This window comes from Mobula hypostoma, chromosome 14 (assembly GCF_963921235.1).
Source record: "Mobula hypostoma chromosome 14, sMobHyp1.1, whole genome shotgun sequence".
Classification (NCBI taxonomy): Eukaryota; Metazoa; Chordata; class Chondrichthyes; order Myliobatiformes; family Myliobatidae; genus Mobula; species Mobula hypostoma.
Window position 1 is genome coordinate 55,760,478 of NC_086110.1, and position 6,000 is coordinate 55,766,477.

Consider the following 6,000-nt stretch of genomic DNA (forward strand, 5'->3'; position numbering starts at 1 on the left):
TGGATACTCCAATTTCCTACACATCCCCATGAATGTATTGGTTGAATAAATCAATAGTTTACTAAAAATGCTCTTGGAGTAGCTGGATGTAGATGAAAATTAAGGTGGAGTTGATTGGTATATGAGAGAATAGATGGAGGGGAAATGGGGTTAATAAGCAACAGCATAGTTTCATTGGGTTCAAAAATGACTTGTCAGAAAATATCAACTACTTGATGCAAAGTGAAACACTGGCATAGTATTGTTAAATTCCTGTAGCCTGCTATGAAATAAGAGGGTATATATTCTGGTTCATTTGTTGAATACAAAACTGGGGCTGATTCATAAGTACTACAAGCTGGCAAAATGTTCAGCAAAGGGAAAACTACAATGAATGGGAGAAACACGAGACTGCTGATACCGGCTCCTGGAGCCACAATTTATTGGAGAAAGTCAACAGTTTAAGCAGCATACAAAGAGGAAAAGGTTTGAAATGTCCTGGTACAGGACTTTTACCTGAAGTGTCAACATTTCCTTCCCCTCACCAATTCTGGTCAACCTGCTGAGTTTCTTCAGAAGTTTATATATTACAAAAAAAATCATTTCTAGAATATTTGTTTTTTTTTAATAACAATGATATGGGAGTTTGGGACAAGGATTTACCTAAAATAAAGAATATGAATAGAAACAGGAGAAAATCTGCAGATGCTGGAAATACAAGCAACCCACACAAAATACTGGAGGAATTCAGGATCTATGGAAAAGAGTAAACAGTGGACATTTCAAGCCAAGTCCCTTCATCAGAACTGGAACACGGTGGGAGAAGCAATACCTGAGGTCTTCAGAGGGTGCGAATTGAGAAGATTGGAAATGGATTTGGAAGACGTGGTACAAGATGGTGGTAGTGACATGTTCCCAGGAAGGATATATGGCTGTGGAAGCAGGTCTGACTGAGCACATGGTTGGAGGGGGAAAGCAGTGAGACTAACTGAACTCCCACCAAAGGGAAGATTTAAACTCCTTAAGGGTATGCACCTCTGGAAGAGACTTTGCAGTGTAGTTGTCCAATCACAAATGAGAAAATCTGCAAATGTTGGAAATCCAAGCAACACACGCAAAATGCTGGAGGAACTCAGTAGGTCAAGCAACATCTATGGAGAGAAAAAAAGTAAACAGTCCACATTTCGGGCTGAGACCCTTCATCAGAATTGAAAATAGAAGATGCTTCTGTAACTTAAATGTGTATAAATGAAATGCCAAAACCAAATCAAATTTAGTTTCAATGCCGTGATGCTGCACATTTTCATTACTTTGGAATTAAAAAAGCAAATATAACCAAACTTGATCAATTTCTGCCTGCCTGAGTTGCTCCAGTTACTCATAATTTTATAAATATTACACAAGATTTTTAAAATCAGAACAATGTGTGCTGGAGTCAAAAGTAAAACTAAACTACCAAAAAATTTACTTGTTGGCAAAAAAACACATCTGAGAACTCTTCAGATTTACCACTGAATCTCCGGTAATTCATGAAATTTAACTGAGTGCCAAAGACATGTGTGTGATCTCCAGATTCAGTACAATTTCATCACATTAACTATTAAATGTTGATGTGAGCATCTGCTTTAAACAGTTGTTGCCTGACTGTAGGGGATAGGAAGTTGTCATTATTTTCTCACACTTTTCATCTTTATTGGCTAAAAGACCAAGTGTGCATCTCTGGAACAGAAGCTGGGAGGGGTGGGATAGTGATGACAATTGCATTCAGGGACACTGAACATCTTTCAGCATCCACATAGTTCTAACCCATCCCACCATGCATTGCACAGGTAGATAAGGTATTAATATATATGGGCATTCACCTAAAGATTAGGGGACCTGAGGGGCAACAAAGGGTGGTGTGTATTTGGAATGATTGACCAGAGGAAGTGGTTGTAATGGCTATAATTATAACATTTAAAAGACATTTGGACAGAAAAGGTTTAGAGCAAGGGTTCCCAACTTTTTTATGCCAATGACCCCGACCAATAACCGAGGGGTCTGTGGACCCTAGGTTGGGATCCGCTGGTTTAGAGAGATATAGGGCAAACACAGACAAATAGACTAGTTCAAGTAGGCAAATTAATTGATACGGATAAGTTGGGCTGAAAAGCATGTTTCTGTTCAGTATGATTCATTGAAGATGTTAAGCATGTTGCCAAAGGGATTTCCAGGTCAGTTAAATGTAAAATGTTCCCAACCTGGAGAGAACTGATGTTACTACTTAACTACAAATGAAATAAATAACTGTTAAGCAGCATTTAGAAAGAATGCACAGAAGAAAACTGGTGAGAACATCTCCCAGCACAAAAATTTATTAAGGCACTAACTGGCAATGAGGTACAAAGAATTTAAGAACTAGGTTAATAAGATAATCTTGAGGAAGATCTAGATGGTAAAGGAGAAAGGGATAGGGTAAACATAACCGAAACGTTTGTAGCAATTGAGACAAAATGAGTGAGGCATACTAGAAGTGTGTATTTTCAGGATCATGTGCCTGAACAAGTTTTCAAAAGTAGTTAAGGGCATAGCTACATTAAGTAATAAAATTTAAAAAATGTTAATTTAAAGGAGTTGCCACTGGAACTATTTTATATCACAGAAGATGAGTGATAATTTTATGGGACATGGTGCAAATGGTGGAGTCTTAGATGAGCTAAATTCATGAAAGGTGAAGATTAGTTCTTCCAGGATATCAGAAGTAGCTGGTTCTTACCCTTTAATGTGGAGGGTTTTTTTTGGGATGTACTGTACCTTGCTCATCTCATAAACAAAATACTATTTAATATGTTAATTATGGCACTGACCAAAATAATGTCTGGAGTCACCACCTGATAACTTTCTTCCTTTCTTCCAGATAAGTTATGCATACCGCTGCCAAAACAACCCATAGAATCTCCTATTTGCCAAGTTTCGTACAAGATGGGAAAAAAACTAATTTGGAGGATCTTTGTATTTATTTCACTTTCAGCATGCCAGCAAGCTGGGTTCTTTTTCCTATGCCTCTCTAACCATTTGAAATAAATAAAACTGCAAAAAGAGTAAAGCTTTTTATTCTTAGATAATCGATTTTGAGGAACTGAGTAATCTAGCCACATGAAACTTCTGATTATTCAGTAATTCCAATTATTTATGATTCCTCGAGTTTTGTCAGTATTAGAATCTTTTCCTTCTTTTCATGATTGCATTAACATTTAAGTTCAGTATAGCTATAAAGGGATAATCTTTGATCAATCTTGGGATTAGTTCAATTCAAAGTGACCAAGCAATTGGGTAAATGAGCCATACATGTGGATATTTTTGAAAAATAATATGGAAAATATTTCTTCAACATAGGCTATCGATAAAGTAAGATGAAAATCTCCGAAAACCCTGAATTGGTGTTTCCCACAGTTTATTCATTATTATCAATGTTTCAGACTGAAGATCTTTTCATCAGAGCAGAGGATTGTCTTTGTATTGAAATATTAACTCAGTTTTTCTCTCCACAGAACCTGCCTCTGGCTTTAATTCCAATTGCCAGCTTTTGTAGCATTTTGCTTTTGGAGTGCCCTTTCATTGCAGTTCACATGAGTTCTCGTGTTAAGCCACATTTGTGTTACATGAGCTACCTTGTAAATTTACTGCTTTTTATGATGAAACAATCTAAAACCCAATGATGCTTCTGTGTATCGGACCATTGTTCTATGTGCTTTGAAGGATGCCCTGAATAACAGCAACGTGGGACTTTTATTTGGACTATTAAGTATTTTTCCAATAAAATTGTCAAACTGAGTTACCATCAATGTTTCCTTTGTCAAAATTGTGAACTGCAGGTCTGCTTGGGCAGATAATGAGGACAACACACTGGTGCCATCTAAATGAATGTGATCAAACAGAAACCAAATCTATTCAAGGGTGTACAGCATTATTTAAATAAGGGCTAATGAATGAAGAATGTCGTGGCAAATGCTCTTAAGAATGACCATATTTATATGTATATCTCAGCACATTGGTGTCTGCCTATACAGTAGCTACATTTAAGAAAAAAATTAATTGACTATGAAGACCGGACAATGTATTAAAGATATGAGAAGCACAATCAAAGTGCAAATTTTGCTGATCATCTTTGATTTTTATGCAACTCTATTAATGAAATAATTGGTACATTTACTATAAATGTAATTATGACTACCTCCATGTCTACTTAATTTGTCGTTTAAAATATGGCCATTAAAATTATCATAATCTGTATCCTGTGTTGGATAACCATTTTAAATATGCTTTAGGGAAATAAATACGCAATCTACCTAATTATGATCTTTCCTCAATGACTATCACCCAGTAGTTGATGCACCTACTGTGACGAAATGCCTTGAGAGTTGGTCATGGTTAGAATTAATCTCTGCCTAAGCAATGACCTGGATCCGCTGCAATTTTCCTACCACTACATTAGGTCTACTGTGGATGCAATCTCATTGGCTCTCCACTTGGCCTTAGACCACCTGGACAACAGCAGAACCCACGTCAGGCTGCTGTTTGTTGATTACAGCTCAGCATTCAACACCATCATCCTCTCAGTACTAGTCAACAAGCTTTAAAATCTGGGCATCTGTACCTCCCTCTGCACTGATTCCCTGACTTCCTCGAATTCCTCATCAGGAGACAACAGTCAGAGTGGATTGGAAGTAATACCTCCTACAATCAACACCAAAACATCTCAAGTACGTGTGCTTAGCCTATTGCTCTACTCTCTCTTCTTCCATAACCGTGTGGCTAAGCACAGCTCATACACCATCTGCAAGTTCCACCGGCTGTCATTGGCTATATTTAAGGCAGAGGTCGATAGGTTCTTGACTAGTAAGGCTATCAAAGGTTACAGGGAGAAAGCAGGAGAATGAGGTTGAGAGGGATAATAAATCACCCATGATGGAACGGCACGTTAGACTTGATGGGCCGAATGACCTAATTCTGCTCCCATGTCTTATGATTATGATTCTGATTCCAATTCCAATTCAACTGAAGCTTAATTATCATTCAACCACATATGAATACAGCCAAATGAGACAGCATTATTCTGGGGCCAAGGTACAAAACACATTACCAACAGTCACACAGAGCACACATGGCACTTCCAAGACAACAAACACGTGTAAGATATCAGTAAAATACATCTATGCAAAAAAAAAGTTCAGATCAGGAGTTCATGAACGCTGCAGAAATCTGCAGTTGACTGTAATAGTGTGTCTTCTGCCGAGTGAACACTGGGGGCAGCACTGACTCCAGCCTGGACGCCATGCCTCCTGGAGGGCATCGACTCTGACACCCTCTCCTGGCGGCTGTAAACAGGTGACACCGTAGCTTGATGCCCTGAGTCCACGAATGCCACAGAAGTCTGCAGTCGACCTCAATACAACTGCCCAGTGACTACTGTAGGTGAAGGGCAGCACTGGTTCCAGTCTGGCTGCTGTGCCACACCACTCTTGGTGGAGCACATTGGCTTTGACTCCTCTCTCCTGACGTCATTTACCTGAATTGGACTTTTTCAGTAATTTTTACAATTTATTCTGCATTGTTATTATTTTACCTTATTCTACCTCAATTACCTGAGAGTCATCTGTATGAACAGAATGCAAGACAGGTTTTTGACAGTATCTTGAGCAACACACACAAAATACTGGAGGCAGTCAGCAAGTTATGCAGCATTTATGAAAATGAATAAATAGTCGACATTTCAGGTCAAGGCCCTTCATCAGGAGTGGGAAGGAATGGGGATGACGCCAGAGTAAAAAGGTGGGGAGGGGGGAGGAAGGAAGATTAGTTAGAAGGTGATAGGTGAAGCCAGGTGAAGAGCTGGAGAAAAAAGAATCTGATAAGTGAAGAAAGTGGACTGTGGGTGAAAAGGAAGTGGGGGCACCGGGGGGAGGTGATAGGCAAGTGAGGAGAGAGGTAAGAGATCAGTGTGGGGAATAGAGGAAGAGGGAAGGGGAGGAAAACAATTAC